Below are 15,897 nucleotides of genomic sequence, written 5' to 3' on the forward strand. Positions count from 1 at the left end.
ACTTTGTTCTAGTTTAAGGGTGCTAGTTTGGAAGGGGCGGGGAGAGACTTGTTTGCTTGTTTATAATCGTGCTAGTTTAGCTCTATGGTCTTGGAAGAAGCGCTGGCATGAGCTTCGGGCCGATGGCGACCAAGTCTTCCTTGTCCACTGACCGATCCCCAAGGTCCCTTCCACCCCCGGGCCTTTAACCCACCTGAACTTGACCTTTGTGCATGATTTGAGACGGGGGGTTCATCTGACCTTTTTTTCATTTAGAGCTGATCCTCCTGCAGTGTGTATTCCTCGCTGATTACTTCTGCCCCCCCACCCCAGCCTTCTTTCACTCCCATATGCGTAGGAATCTATTCTAGGCTCCATATTCTAATGCATTTCTATTCTATTCTAATAGTCTCTCCCAGCAGGAATACATTTCTGGTTTTTTAAGGCATGATTTAGATCCAATCAATGTCCCAATTTTAAGTGTGCATTGCAGTGGATTTTGACAAATTTGTTTACTTGGAGTACCACCTTCACAATTAAGGTATGGGATATGTCTATCCACACACACATCCAGTAATAATAAAGTAATAAACCACTTCACCTTTTCCCAATGAACTTTCCACCCTGTGCCCCAGGTAACAGCTAATATGCCATCTGTCATGAAAGACTAGGTTTACATTCCCTAATACTTCATAAAGATGGCACTACACACTATGCAGTTTTTATGTATAGCCTCTTTGGCTTAATGCAATGTTTCTGGGATTCAGCCATGCTGATGTATGAATCAGGAACTCATTCATTTTTATTGCTGTGTAGAATTCCTTTATATGAATGTAGCATAATTTGTTTACCCATTTACCCTGTTAACAACTTGGATTCTTTTCAATTTTCAGTTCAGTTCAGTTGCTCAGTCGTGTCCAACTCTTGGCGACCCCATGAATCGCAGCACACCAGGCCTCCCTGTCCATCACCAACTCCCAGAGTTCACACAGACTCATGTCCATTGAGTCAGTGATGCCATCCAGCCATCTCATCCTCTGGCGTCCCCTTCTCCTCCTGCCCCCAATCCCTCCCAGCATCAGAGTCTTTTCCAATGAGTCAACTCTTCGCATGAGGTGGCCAAAGTACTGGAGTTTCAGCTTTAGCATCATTCCTTCCAAAGAAATCCCAGGGCTTATCTCCTTTAGGATGGACTGGCTGGATCTCCTTGCAGTCCAAGGGACTGTCAAGAGTCTTCTCCAACACCACAGTTCAAAAGCATCAATTTTTTGGCACTCAGCTTTCTTCACAGTCCAACTCTCACAACCATACATGACCACTGAAAAAACCATAGCCTTGACTAGACTGACCTTTGTTGGCAAAGTAATGTCTCTGCTTTTCAATATGTTATCTAGGTTGGTCATAACTTTTCTTCCAAGGAGTAAGCGTCTTTTAATTTCATGGCTGCAGTCACCATCTGTAGTGATTTTGGAGCCCAAAAAAATAGTCTGACACTGTTTCCCCATCTATTTCCCATGAAGTGATGGGACCAGATGCCATGATCTTAGTTTTCTGAATGTTGAGTTTTAAGCCAACTTTTTCACTCTCCTCTTTCACCTTCATCAAGAGGCTTTTTAGTTCCTCTTCACTTTCTGCCATAAGGGTGGTATCATCTGCATATCTGAGGTTATTGATATTTCTCCCGGCAATCTTGATTCCAGCTTGTGCTTCTTCCAGCCCAGCGTTTCTCATAATGTACTCTGCATAGAAGTTAAATAAGCAGGGTGACAATATACAGCCTTGACGTACTCCTTTTCCTATTTGGAACCAGTCTGTTGTTCCATGTCCAGTTCTAACTGTTGCTTCCTGACCTGCATACAAATTTCTCAAGAGGCAGATCAGGTGGTCTGGTATTCCCATCTCTTTCAGAATTTTCCACAGTTTATTGTGATCCACACAGTCAAAGGCTTTGGCATAGTCAATAAAGCAGAAATAGATGTTTTTCTGAAACTCTCTTGCTTTTTCCATGATCCAGCGGATGTTGGCAACTTGGTCTCTGGTTCCTCTGCCTTTTCTAAAACCAGCTTGAACAACTGGAAATTCGCTGTTCATGTATTGCTGAAGCCTGGCTTGGAGAATTTTGAGCATTACTTTACTAGCGTGTGAGATAACTGCTATGAACAGACCTGTCTTTGTGAGGGCAGAAGTTTTCATTTATCTTTGGTAAGATAGGAGTGACCATGGTGGGGTCTATGGTAAATAATGCTTAACTCTGTAAGAAACTGCCAAACTATTCTCCAAAGTGTTTGTGCCATTTTATATTCCTAGGAACAATGTTCAAATTGCCTCCAATCCTCATCAGCACTTTATTGTCAGCCCTTTTCATTTTAGTCATTTGCATTTCCAGGTGAATAATAATGGTGATTACATTTTCAGGTGCTTTTTTGCCATTTGTATGTCTTCTTTTGTGAAGTGTGGTTACAAATTCTTTGCCTACTTTAAAACATTGGGTTTGTCTTACTGCTGAATTCTTTATATATTTATATTTGGTTCAGTTCATTATATATTCTGGACATATGCACTGCAGATATTTTCTCCAAATTTTCTTAACAATGTTTCGAAGACCAGTAGTAGAGATGGCACTGTCTGATCTCACCACCATCACCCCCACACAGAGGAACCCAGATATCAAATTGCCAACATCCATTGGATCATAGAAAAAGCAACAGAGTTCCAGAAAAACATCTACTTGTGCTTTACTGACTATGCCAAAGCCTTTGACCATGTGGATCACAACAAACTGGAAAAGTCTTCAAGAGATGGGAATACCAGACCACCTTACCTGCCTCCTGAGAAATCTGTATGCAGGTCAAGAAGCAACACTTAGAACTGGACAGGGACAACCAACTGGTTTCAAACTGGGAAAGGAGTAAGTCAAGGCTATATATTGTCACCATGCTTATTTAACTTATATGTGGAGTATATCATGTGAAATGCCAGACTGGATGAAGCACAAGCTAGAATCAAGATTGCCAGGAGAAATATCAATAACCTCAAATATGCAAATGACACCACCCTTACGGCAGAAAGCAAAGAGGAACTAAAGAGCCTCTTGATGAGGGTGAAAGAGGAGAGTGAAAAAGCTGGCTTAAAACTCAACATTCAGAAAACGAAGATTATCACTACATGGCAAATGGATGGGGAAACACTGGAAACAGTGACAGACTTTCTTTTCTTTGGTTCCAACATCACTGCAGATGGTAACTGCAGCCATGAAATTAAAAGACTCTTGCTCCTTGGAAGAAAAGCTATGACAGACCTAGACAGCACATTAAAAAGAAGAGACATTACTTCGCCGACAAAGGTCCATCTAGTCAAAGCTGTGCTTTTCCAGTAGTCATGTACAGATGTGAGAGTTAGGTCATAAAGAAGGCTGAGCACCGAAGAATTGATGCTTTTGAACTGTGGTGTTGGAGAACACTCTTGAGAGTCCCTTAGACTGCAAGGAAATCAAACCAATCCTGAAGGAAATCAGTCCTGAATATTCATTGGAAGGACTGACGCTGAAGCTCCAATACTTTGGCCACCTGATGGGAAGAACTGACTCATTGGAAAGGACCCTGATGCTGGGAAAGACTGAAGGCAGGAGAAGAAGGGGACCACAGAGAATGAGATGGTTGGATGGCATCACTGACTCAATGGACATGAGTTTGAGCAAGCTCCGGGAGATGATGATGGACAGGGAAGCCTGGTGTGCTGCATGTGCTGCATGTGCTCCATGGGACTGCAAAGAGTCAGGCATGAGTGGATGACTGGACAACAACAACAACACTAATATAAAATTTAATAATGGGGCACCTGGGAGGGGGCAGCTGAGGTGAGGGGATGGAGGGGAGCTCTCTAAACTTTCTGCTCAGATTTTCTGTAAACCTAAAAGTGCTCTAAAAAAATAAAGTCTATTAATTTTTTAAAGTGACAGCAGTAGCATTACTTGGATTATGAATCAGAGACCTCGTGATATGTGTTTAAATGATCTGTGAGCCATTATTATCTAAAAAGCACCTTTCCACCCATAGCACAGCCAGTCACCCAGATGTTTGTGGCTTCCAGAACCTGGGGGTCTGCCCCCTGGCAGAAGCACGACTTTCCCACCAGGTCTGCCCTCTCCCTCCTTGCTCCTGGCCCTGTCGAGGGCACTGGCTTTGATAATCATATGTGCGTGCTAAGTCGCTTCAGTTGTGTCTGACTCTTTTCGACCCTATGGACTGTAGCCTGCCAGGCTCCTCTGTCCATGGGATTCTCCAAGCAAGAATACTGGAGTGGGCTGCCATGCCCTCCTCCAGGGGATCTTTCCGTCCCAGGGATTGAACCTTCGTCTCTTAGTCTCCTGCATTGGCAGGCAGGTTCTTTATCACTTGCACCATCTGGAAAGCCCGTGTTCAGACAAAATGCCCTTGAGAATCATCCAGTATCATCTTCCCCCAAATGTGTCTGATCAGATAGTCCTGGTTGGGTAGGAAGAGCAGACAATGTGCTGTTTTTCAAATAAAAATATCCAGATTCTTCCCCGGAGTCTGTGGGGCACAGCTGCTAATTCAGGTAGCTCCTTGGGCCTTCTTAACTCACTTGAAAGCAGAAATAGTAATAGTAATTGGGAGAGCTGATCAAACACACACAGCTCTTAGGGTCAAGACAAAGCCTCTAACGCTGGATGAGGAAAACTTCCAACCATTTCCTGAGTCAGAAGATGACCTTTCCTACCTTTCCTCTCCTCTCCTTACTCCTTCCATGTTCTGTTTGCTAAGCCCCCCTAGAGGAAAGTAGCCTAATTTTAAAAGCCTCCCAACAAGCAGGGTTGGGGTGGAGGTGAAGGTTGGCGGTACTCAGATCTAATCTACAGTGACCACATGTGTGGTCTCCAGATGGAAAGAAAATCAGCAGGGGGCACCCGGATTTGAACCGGGGACCTCTTGATCTGCAGTCAAATGCTCTACCCCTGAGCTATACCCCCAGGCGGTTCTAGGTTCTGAACTAGCACCAATTCACGATGTCATAACACCCAGGTATGCAGTAGACGGCAATTACCATCCATTCTCTGAGAGCCAGTGGGAACCTGTAGAACTGCATCCCTCAGTAACGCCCTCTGGTCTCCAGCCTCCCCTGCGCCTCCCACAGAAGTGCTTACTTCTTGGATGATTTCTCTACAGACTACGTTAGCTGTTTTGGTTTTTTCTTCCAGGTCAAACTAATTATCTCATCCATATACTGTTTGTCCTGTGGATTTATACCTTCTTATTGCCTCTTTATTATAGTTGTTGTTCAGTCGCTAAGCTGTGTCTGACTCTTTGTGACCGCACAGATTGCAGCACACCAGGCTTCCCTGTCCTTCACCATCTCCCCGAGTTTGCTCAAACTCATGTCTAGTGAGTCAGTGATGCCATCCAACCATCTCACCCTCTGTCGTCCCCTTCTTCTCCTGTCCTCAATCTTTCTAAGCATCAAGGTCTTTTCTAGTGAGTCAGCTCTTTGGATCAGGTGGCCAAAGTATTGGATCTTCAGCTTCAGCATCAGTCCTTTCGATGAATATTCAGGGTTCATTTCCTTTAGGGTTCACTGGTTTAATCTCCTTGTAGTCCAAGGGACTCTCAAGAGTCTTCTCCAGCAATCACAATTCAAAACCATTAATTCTTTGGCACTCAGCCTTCTGTACCGTCCGACTCTCACATCCAGACATGACTACTGAAGAAACCATAGCTTCAACTATACAGACCTTTGTTGGCAAAGTGATGTTCTGCTTTTTAATATGCCATCTAGGTTTGTCACAACTTTCCTTCCAAAGACCAAGTGTCTTTTAATGTTACTACAGACACTATTCTACAGTGATTTTGGAGCCCAAGGAGATAAAGTCTGTCACTGTTTCCACTTTTTCCCCATCTATGTATCATGAAGTGATGGGACTGGATGCCAAAATCTTAGTTTTTTTGAATGTTGAGTTTTAACCCAGTTTTTTCACTCTAACTGTTGCTTCTTGACCTGCATACAGGTTTCTCAGGAGACAGGTAAGTTGGTCTGGTATTCACATCTCTTTAAGAATTTTCCACAGTTTGTTGTGATCCGCACAAAGGCTTTAGACTAGTCAATGAAGCAGAAGTAGATGTTCTTCTGGAATTCTCTTGCTTTTTCTATGATCCAATGGATGTTGGCAATTTGATCTCTGGTTCCTCTGCCTTTTCTAAATCCAGCTTCAACTTCTGGAATTTCTCAGTTCATGTACTGCTGAAACCTAGCTTGAAGGATTTTGAGCATTACCTTGCTTTCATGTGAAATGAGCACAATTGTATGGTCATTTGAGCATTATTCAGCATTGCCTTTCTTTGGGATTAGAATGAAAACTGACCTTTTCTAGTCTTGTGGCCACTGCTGAGTTTTCTAGATTTGCTGACATACTGAGTACAGCACTTTATTATTATTTATCATAATTAGGAAAATGTTATTTTTAAAAATTGTGTAAGTGAAAATATAGGCACAAATAAGTAAAATTAATTAGCTGTGTAGCCAGACCCATGAACCATGCATGCATTTCAAAATTTTTTTTACATTTGATACTTTGGTGAGAAGAGCAATTGAATAATAAAGTTGTCTTTACTGATAATTTATAGTTTTATAAAATACATTTTTTAGGTATAAAGAAAAATAACTTCCAACCTAGAATTCTGACAAGATTGGGTGCGTTCAGGGTGCTATGGCTGTAGACACAATCTAGAATTCTGAACCCTGGTAAACTGACATTGAAGCAAGAGGACAAAAGAAAGACATTACAGATGTGCCAAACCTAAGAGCATTACCTGGATCAGAACCTCAATGAATTAAGGAGAAAGAAGGGAGATGAACCCAGAGAGAAACAAGGAAATGCAAAGCTGAAGGATGACACCCCTGGGATATCTGGAACTGCCTTCTCTCCTGAGCGACTTCCTTTGTGGGGCCAAAGATACTCTCCCAACCTCTGTTTCCTCATCTGCAATATACATGTAATAATACAACTCCCTGGGCTGAATTTTTCTGAGGCAGACTGAGATCTTCAGCTTGAATCGGGCTGCTCTGGACAGAAGAGCTGGATCTCCTTGACTCCCTTGAATGAGTTTTCCCCATATTTGCAGAAGCTTCTTTAGATTTAGTTTCCTGAATGGTAAACTAGGAAAAGAGCTAATTCATGACAAAGAAGACCCTCACAGAGGCTCCAAGCAGGCAATGGGAAGAAAGGGGTGGGGGGGGGGGTGTAAGGATATGGATCTTTGATGGAGTGGAGGAGGCACCGGTGCTCAGTAAACACACAGATGAGGCAAGGATGAACAGGTACCCTGGGTGTGGCTGCGAGTGTGAAAGGGCCTGGTCACAGATTTGTGGATCTAGAGCAGCGGTTCTTAAAGCATGGCCCTAGACCCCCAGGATCAGAGAATTTACCTGAGAATTTGTTAATCAGAAACTTTCAGGGGGAAGCCCAGACATCCCTGTTTTAACAAGTCCTCCAAGTGATTTTGACACACGCTACAATTAAGAACCACGGGTCAAGAACAGAGTTCAGAGGATGAGCAATCTCATTGTGGTCCTTGGTTTTCATCCTGCCTCTGCCCACCAGCTCAGCCTGACCCTGTGACAGGAGCTAGAATTCCTAACCCATCCCTTCCTGGGGGTTCAGTACCTAAGTCTTCCTGCAGGTGGCGCACAAGGGACCTGATATAGATCCGTGACAGGTGTTTCTCAAAGTGGGATCCCCCAGACCCTCAATAAGAAGCTTGTTCCTAACCCCACATCACATCTGCATGTTTGACAAGCTCCCAAGATGCTTCCTGAACACAGGAAATCTGAGGACTGGCCCGAAGGGTGCAGCATGCCCAAGGTCAAATTCTGGTGTCCCCATTAGCTTTTCCTTGTGCTCTGCTAAGCCCACGCTCTAGTTCCCCTGACGGTCCCAACTCCTCATTAATCTATTAAAACACTCCTCTTCTGTAGCCTTTACATTTTTTGACTGATAGAGGATAGGGAAAAGAGGAAGATAAGAGACTCACTGGCTTAGTTATAAGGTCCTGAACCCAAAGTCAGGAGAAGTGGATTCAGGTCCTGAGTTTATCTGTGAGGAGTTGTGTGTGCTTGGGCAGACCAGTAATCCTGAATCTCTGTGTTCAGATGCCCACTGTGAAGGGCATAGACCAGTGACCCTGAAGGCCCCTCCTGCTATAAACACCAATGTCAGTGCTTTTCCAGAAAGAGCAGGGAGGTGGTTACAGGGAGGGGGAACCTGGTGCTTGTTTGGCATCAAGGGAGTAAAATTATAGTGAGGCTGGTTTGGCAGCTTTGAGCAGGCCCAGCCTGGTGAACACCTTGTGGCAAAAATTTATAGGGATGTTGGGCATGGCTACACAGGTAAAAGGTAGTACTAAGGCCTCCACTTACATCAGCGGGTATAGCTCAGGGGTAGAGCATTTGACTGCAGATCAAGAGGTCCCTGGTTCAAATCCAGGTGCCCCCTGCTGCCCTTCACTTTTGCTAGCTGGAGCTGACATTGAAGGTTCAGCTCCTTTCCCTAATCCAGGGCCTCAGGATACCAAGTCTTCTCAAATCTGGGGTAACTTAAAACCCTGTCTCTGAACACCACAAGTCTAGAGTGATACGTTCCTCCAACTATGGCTTTTTATTTCACTTACCACTGGTCTTGTTCTACATTGGCTTGTTTCTACACGTTTTAATTGCCCTAAGTCAGTGTTGTGTTGGTAAGTGTTTAACAACCAGCTCTTGAGGGGAGGGGAAGCATTGATTTGCAGTGTTTTCCAACTTCACAGTATAAATAATCTCACCAAATCCAATGTCAAGCCACAAACATAGGATCGCTGATCATGGTGTTGGGAAGACATGCTGAAGTGCCTCTCTGGTGCAAGTAGGCTCAAGCACACCACTGCTCCTAACCCATCTTCCTGTAGTGGCATGGGCTCTTTGACCCCCACGCTATCCCCACAAAGCTTACAGAAATAAGAGCAATGGCTCTCACAGAATCATCCATTTACTCAAGACATATTTGTGTTCTACTTGATGCCAGACACAGAAGAGACAGAGCACAGCAGGAACTGTCTGTGGTGAGCAAGGGAATCAAGTGAAGAACTGGTCAGTTGAATGTAAGGATAACTAGATAAATGAAGAAAGGTGCTAATTTAAAAGAAAAGGGGGGAAAAAGAAAGAAAAGGACTTCAGTTACCAGCAATATACTGGTTGAGAGTTGCTTGGACTCCAAGGAAATCAAACCAGTCAATCCTGAAGGAAATCAGTCCTGAATATTCACTGGAAGGACTGATGCTGAAGCTGAAGCTCCAATACTTTGGCCACCTGATGTGAAGAGCTGACTCATTAAAAAAGACCCTGATGCTGGGAAAGATTGAAAGCAGGAGGAAAAGGGGAAGACAGAGGATGAGATGGTTGGATGGCACCACCGACTCAATGGACATGAGTTTGAGCAGCTCCGGGAGATGGTGATGAAGCCTGGCATCCTGCAGCCCAGGGGTCACAAAGAGTCGACACGACTGAGCGACTGAACTGAACTGAACTCCACCCCCCCACCCCCCACCCCCCGCCAACACACACTGTCTTCTTCCATCTCTCTTCCTGGCACTAGCTGTATGGGATTAGGGGAACTTGTAGCTAAAATACATAAAGAAATTCTATAAATCAGTAAGAAAAAGACCCAAAAAGTCTAATAGAAAATCAAGCAAACAATATGAACAAATTAGAGAAGTGGAAATCCAAATGGCCAACAAACAGATGAAGGGAGTCAGGCTCATCAGGTATTATTAGTGAAATGTAAGTTAAAACAAGATACCATTTTACACACATTATCTGGTTGAAAAAATAAAAAAGGCTGAGTAACAAATGAAGTCCAGGAGTTCCTGTAAGTTTTGTCAGAGTGTAAATAATTTCTTTGGAGGACAATTTGGTAATATCTTGTGACACTGAAAGTAAACACCACCCACAACTCTGCTCTTTACATGGAGACATACAGCCTAGAGAAGCTCCAGCACCTGTGCACAAGGACCTATGGAGGGATGCTCATTGTAACAGGAGAACCTGGAGTAATTCGAGCATCATCAACAAGCGAGTAGAAACACAACATGTATGTCACCCTGTGCTAGACCTGTCATTACGCTGATCAGTCAGCTATGCCACCACGATGCTGCATATCAAACGCCTGAAAACCCTGACTCAGAACAATAAGCATTTATATTTCACTCATGTGACTCTGCTTCTGCCGAGGTTTGGCAACACTGGGCTCCAGGTCATTTTGTGGTTGGTCTGTTTTCCATGTTTCTTCTATGGTGTTGGTAGGCTGCCCAGGGAACACACCTCATGATGGAGACAGAAGCACAAACCATCCACTCAGGGGGCCACCAGAGCTGGAGAAACCGCAGGAGCATGTACATGCAAGCCCTATCAATCAAAGAGTGTGCTGATGGCAATATCTTCCTGACAGCACTTCCAGCCTGCAGCACAGGGCAGGAAGACAGTGCTGACAGCTGGAAGTCAGCTAGTGTGCATGGAAGTATTCAGAGCAAGGGGAGCTGCAGGCGACACTGACTGTGACTATTAGGAGACATGTCTGTTATAGTTTGTCAGCAGTTTTGACCTCTGTTAACATAACAGGTAATGATGGGGTTACATTGTTGTTTCCATTTGCTTTCCTTGCTTATAAATGATGGGAAGCATCTTTTCATGCTGGAAAGTCACTTCTACCACTTCTTTTGTGAATTGCCTGCTTGTCTCCTTTGCCATTAACCTGCTGTGTCTTATTGATGACCTCTGTATATGTCTGTTGTTCAGTCACTCAGTCGTGTCTGACTCTTTGCAACTTCATGGACTGCAGCATAGCAGGCTTCCCTGTCCATCACCAAGTCCTGGAGCTTGCTCAAATTCATGTCCATCGAGTCAGTGATGCCATCCAACCATCTCATCCCTCTGTTGGCCCCTTCTCCTTCTGCCTTCAATCTTTCCCAGCATCAGGGTCTTTTCCAATGAGCCAGCTCTTCCCATTAGGTGGCCAAAGTATTGGAGCTTCAGCTTCAGCATCAGTCCTTCCAATGAATATTCGGGGTTGATTTCCTTTAGGATTGACTGGTTTGACCTCCTTGCAGTTCAAGGGACTCTCAAGAATCTTCTCCAACACCACAGTTCAAAAGTATCAATTCTTTGGCACTCAGCCTTCTTTATGGTCCAACTATCACATCTGTACTACTGGAAAAACCATAGCTTTGACTATATGGATCTTTGTTGGCAAAGTAATTTGAATATGCATTTCAATACATTGCTTGTCATAGCTTTTCTTCCAAGGAGCAAGTGTCTTTTAATTTCATGGCTGCAGTCACCATCTGCAGTGATTTTGGAGCCTAAGAAAAGAAAATCTGTCACTGTTTCCAGTGTTTCCCCATCCATTTGCCATGAAGTGATAATCTTCATTTTTTGAATATTGAGTTTAAACCAGCTTTTTCACTCTCCTCTTTCACCTTCTTCAAGAGGCTCTTTAGTTCCTCTTCACTTTCTACAAGTGGTGTCATCTTCGTATTTGAGGTTATAGCTGTTTCTCCCAGCAACCTTGATTTCAGCTTGTGCTTCATCCAGCCTGGCATTTCACATGATGTACTCTGCATAGAAGTTAAAGGGTGACAATATACAGCCTTGACATACTCCTTTCCCAATTTGGAACCAATCCATTTTTCCCTTGTCAGTTCTAACTGTTGCTTCTTGACCTGCATACAGGTTTCACAGGAGGCAAGTAAGGTGGTCTGGTATTCCCATCTCTTTAAGAGTTTTCCACAGTTTGTTGTGATCTGCACAGTCAAAGGCTTTAGCATAGTCAGTGAAGCAGAAGTAGATGTTTTTCTGGAATTCTCTTGCTTTTTCTATGATCCATTGGATGTTGGCAATTTGATCTCTGGTTCCTCTGACTTTTCTAAATCCAGCTTCAACATCTGGAAGTTCTTGGTTCACATACTGTTGAAGCCTAGCTTTAAGGATTTTGAGCATTGCTTTGCTAGCATATGAAATGAGTGCAATTATGTGGTAGTTTGAACATTATTTGACATTGCCCTTCTTTTGGATTGGACTGAAAACTGACCTTTCCAGTCCTATGGCCACTGCTGAGGTTTCCAAATTTGCTGGCATATTGAGTGCAGCACTTTAACAGCATCAACTTCTAGAATTTGAAATAGCTTAGCTGGAATTCTATCCCCTCCACCAGCTTTGTTCATAGTGATGCTTCCTAAGGCCCACTTGACTTCGTACTCCTGGATGTCTGACTCTAGGTGAGTGATCACACCATCGTGGTTATCCAAGTCATCATGATCTTTTTTGTACAGTTCTTCTGTATATGTCATGGGTTGCAAATCATTTCCCTTGTCTTCCATTCATCTTTTTTCTCCAGGTTGTTCTTTTTGCTTTGCAGAAAATCTAAATTTTAATTAAAGTTCATCCATTTCATCTTCATCACTGCTGGATTTCTTTGTTTCCCCTCTTACTTAGACCTTTCCCATTAGGAGGTGATTTTTTAAATCCCCCTACGTCTTCTTCTGGTACATTTATAGTTTCATTCACATTTGTTAAATCTTTGATGCAGCCGGTAGTAATTTTGTGTCCAGGAGGGAGAGAGTCCCCACACTCCTGATTGCCTTTACTCATCTTCCCCTCACAGATTTGCTTTGCATGTTTATCAATTTGAGTTTATTTTTAGACTCTTCTTCTCTTCTATTGACTTGTCTATTCATGTGCTAACACCATTGTTTTCATTTCTGTAGCCTCTCATGTTGTGACTTCATAATACTTTTAAATATCTAGGAGGGCTAGTGTTCTTATCAATATTCTGCTTTTTAAGAAATCTCCTGGTTGTTTCTTAAACATTTATTTTCCCCAAGAACTTTAGATTCAGCAGATCTAGTCTAGTACCCATTCCCTCTTCATCCCCACACCCCCAAAGCATGAGTGTTTTATCAAGAGGACAGTACATTTATAGACTACGTTAAGAACATTTAATGCAAAGCACAGAAATACAACTGCATAAACAAGCTCTGGGTATTTTTTGTGGCATGTATTTCCCAGGTTCTATCTCACACATCAAAGCACTCAGGGTGCTTGCCACTTTCTGCTCCACAAGGTGGATCGGTGTAGAGTCTGTGATGGGAATAAGAAAAGGTGAAGGAAGCTGAGATCCTGGCAGAATGAAGGGAACCATGAAAATAGAGTTACTATGTAAAAGTCAGGTGATTGGTTGATGGCATTTATTGAGGAGGCAGGCACTATTAACCCATTTATCACACAGTCACAACCTCTACAGGGCTTCCCTGGTGGCTCAGACGGTAAAGCATCTGTCTGCAATGCAGGAGACCGGGGTTCGATCCCTGGGTTGGGAAGATCCCCTGGAGAAGGAAATGGCAGCCCACTCCAGTATTCTTGCCTGGAGAATCCCATGGACGGCAGAGCCTGGTAGGCTACTGTCCATGGGGTCGCAGAGTCGGACATGACTGAGCGACTTCACTCTTCACTCAGAACCTCTACAAGGCAGGCACTAGTAGTATCATTCCAACTGGGTGATAAAACCGAAGCTCAGAAAGATTAAATAACTTTCACTCAACTAATTACTGGAGAAGCTGGACTTTGAACTCAGGCAGCCCAGTTCCTGCAGCTCAGTCAAGGTGAACAGCCTCTGGGAGGCTGAGCAGACAGAAAAAAAGAGAAAAACTTGTTTGCTGAATCAATTGCTGCAGACCAAGAGCACAGCTGTTACCCCTGGTATCAGCACGGGTGAAGGCTGCAGGCTATGCCATGATCCTGTTGCCACAAAACCAGAAATGAGTGAACAGCCTTTGGCACATACCGGCCAAACAGGCCTACAAAAGTTAAACAACCTTGGGTATTCTTTAGCTGTTACCACTAACAGACACTTGTATCTGGCCTTGTCCTTCACCAAGCTAATTACTCTCTGACTCCATAAAACCAAAAATCTTCAGGGTGCAGGTTATACCCTGCACCTGGCATTCTTCTCCCCCCATATATCCTCTTGTAGCACCCTGCATTTCAGAAAGAAGGTCACAGGCCAATAACTTCAGGGACACCAGACCCAGCTATTGAGTTGCCTGATGCCAGCTGTAGTCACTCTGAAACTTTGCAAAAGGAAGAAAAAAAAAATGCAAGACCTTCAAGAGGATATAAATCTTCTTCCCTACTCCTAAGAGAGGGGGACACAGCTCTTCAGGTGCTAGCCTGTTATGCATCCCTTTTGCCTGGCAAAAAATAATAAAGCTACTCTTTTCAATTTCCTCCAAACTCTGTCTCCATGTTTCTATTCGGCATTGGGGGACAGGGAGCCCAGACTTTGGCAACAGTCCTTGTGGCCCCATGCTCCCGTTGTACTAGACTGGGAGTGGTCAGGCACAGAGGATCACTCATTGATGTCTCCCGGGTCTTTGTCAGGGGAGGAAAGGCTGACCTTTACTGCAAAGGGAAAGCCTTGCTGCCATCACAGCCCTTAATCCCCAGATCAGGGAGCTGAGGTGGGGGCTGTATGGGTTTCTAAGAATATCCACCCCAACCCTTTTCGGAGCAGATGCCTGCAGGGTGAGCCAAAGTTCAGCTGGGCTTGTGTGACACCCCGTCCCTCACCTGGCCTCTGCTGGACCACGTGGCACTGGGATTAGAGTCCACTCAGACACCCCGTAATCCCCGAAGGCTTTGGTGTTCCTGAAACTGCTAGATGGCATTTCCAGGGGCTCCACGGAGCTCTGGCTCTTTATGTCTCAGCACAGAAATACCACTGCATGATTCCAAAACTCGGGTCCTAAGACCTGTGTGGGCCTGCCTAAGAACAACCCAGAGTTCTGGGATTAAAAGTCTGGGATCCTCGCTCCAGCCCTGGAGACCCTGTCATGATGGGCCTGGCTTTAGTCCCACCATTCTATGGGCCTGTCTGTTCTGGGTGATTCTCATCCAGGTTCATTACACGGAGCGTGGGCTGAGCTAGCGCAGACTTTGGTCACCAGCCCTCACCCTTCTGGCTCCGAGTCAAGCAGAACTGCAGTGGCTGCCAACTGACTCCATTCCTGGAAACCCCAAGGCGTATAAACAAAGATCATGCCCCGCACATGACCTTGGAGGTTCTCAGGAGCGGATAGTGATCACCCCCACTTGATTTCTCTGCTCTTCGCATTCCCAGTGTTATCTGCACACTGATTTTTTGTTCAAAGCAATCCAAAGGCCCTCATCACAGGCCTTGCTCTAGGTGTTTCAGCAGGGAGGGTGGCCCTGCAGCCTGCAGTAACAGACACCTCCATCCTCCCCATTGGGCCAATGGGTGTCCCTACCGTAGACTGGAATGTGCCAGGTCTCAGGATGTTGAGGTGGGGATAAGTCACGGAAGATCATTAGGAAGCCAGGCCTTACAGGAGCATCCAGTTGTCAAGGTCCCTTAGTTCTCTGCCCTTTGGATTTCCCCAGAAATACCTGGATGTTGCAGTTACATATCGTTCAGTGACATTTCATCCATGCTCCAGTACCATCTGGAAAATCTTCCCTATTCCCTACAACTGCCGCACCCTCCAACATCAGTGCAAAGCAGTTGTACCCCCAATGACAGCATAATCTGGTCTGAGGTCTCCATTCTTTGGGCAGCACCGCCCTCTGCTGGCCAGCCTCTGTGCGTGCAGCTGAGCTAAGCTTCCCACTATGACACTAGGGGCGGGCGGGGGCGTCCCACCCTTGCCCACTGCCCATCTTCAGGGATCGTTTGCTTCATGTAGTGAGTGTCTGTGTCAGAGGAAGTCATTTACTGATTCCCATCCCACTTGGCAAGGGAAGGTGGGTAGGAGAGTACTTCCTGCTTGAAACAAACAACAAGCCCATCCACACCCGGCACTA

At 44.7% G+C, this 15,897-nt stretch overlaps 2 non-coding genes across 2 annotated transcripts; one reads left to right on the forward strand and one right to left on the reverse strand.

Moving 5' to 3' along the window:
- Positions 1-4,897: 4,897 nt before the first annotated feature.
- On the reverse strand, positions 4,898-4,969 carry TRNAC-GCA. The gene has a single exon. It is a non-coding gene; the product is annotated as a tRNA-Cys (tRNA).
- A 3,444-nt stretch (positions 4,970-8,413) lies between these two features.
- TRNAC-GCA lies at positions 8,414-8,485 on the forward strand. Its single transcript has one exon. It is a non-coding gene; the product is annotated as a tRNA-Cys (tRNA).
- The last annotated feature ends 7,412 nt before the right edge of the window (positions 8,486-15,897 follow it).

The sequence above is a fragment of the Bos indicus x Bos taurus genome, chromosome 4 (assembly GCF_003369695.1).
Source record: "Bos indicus x Bos taurus breed Angus x Brahman F1 hybrid chromosome 4, Bos_hybrid_MaternalHap_v2.0, whole genome shotgun sequence".
Classification (NCBI taxonomy): Eukaryota; Metazoa; Chordata; class Mammalia; order Artiodactyla; family Bovidae; genus Bos; species Bos indicus x Bos taurus.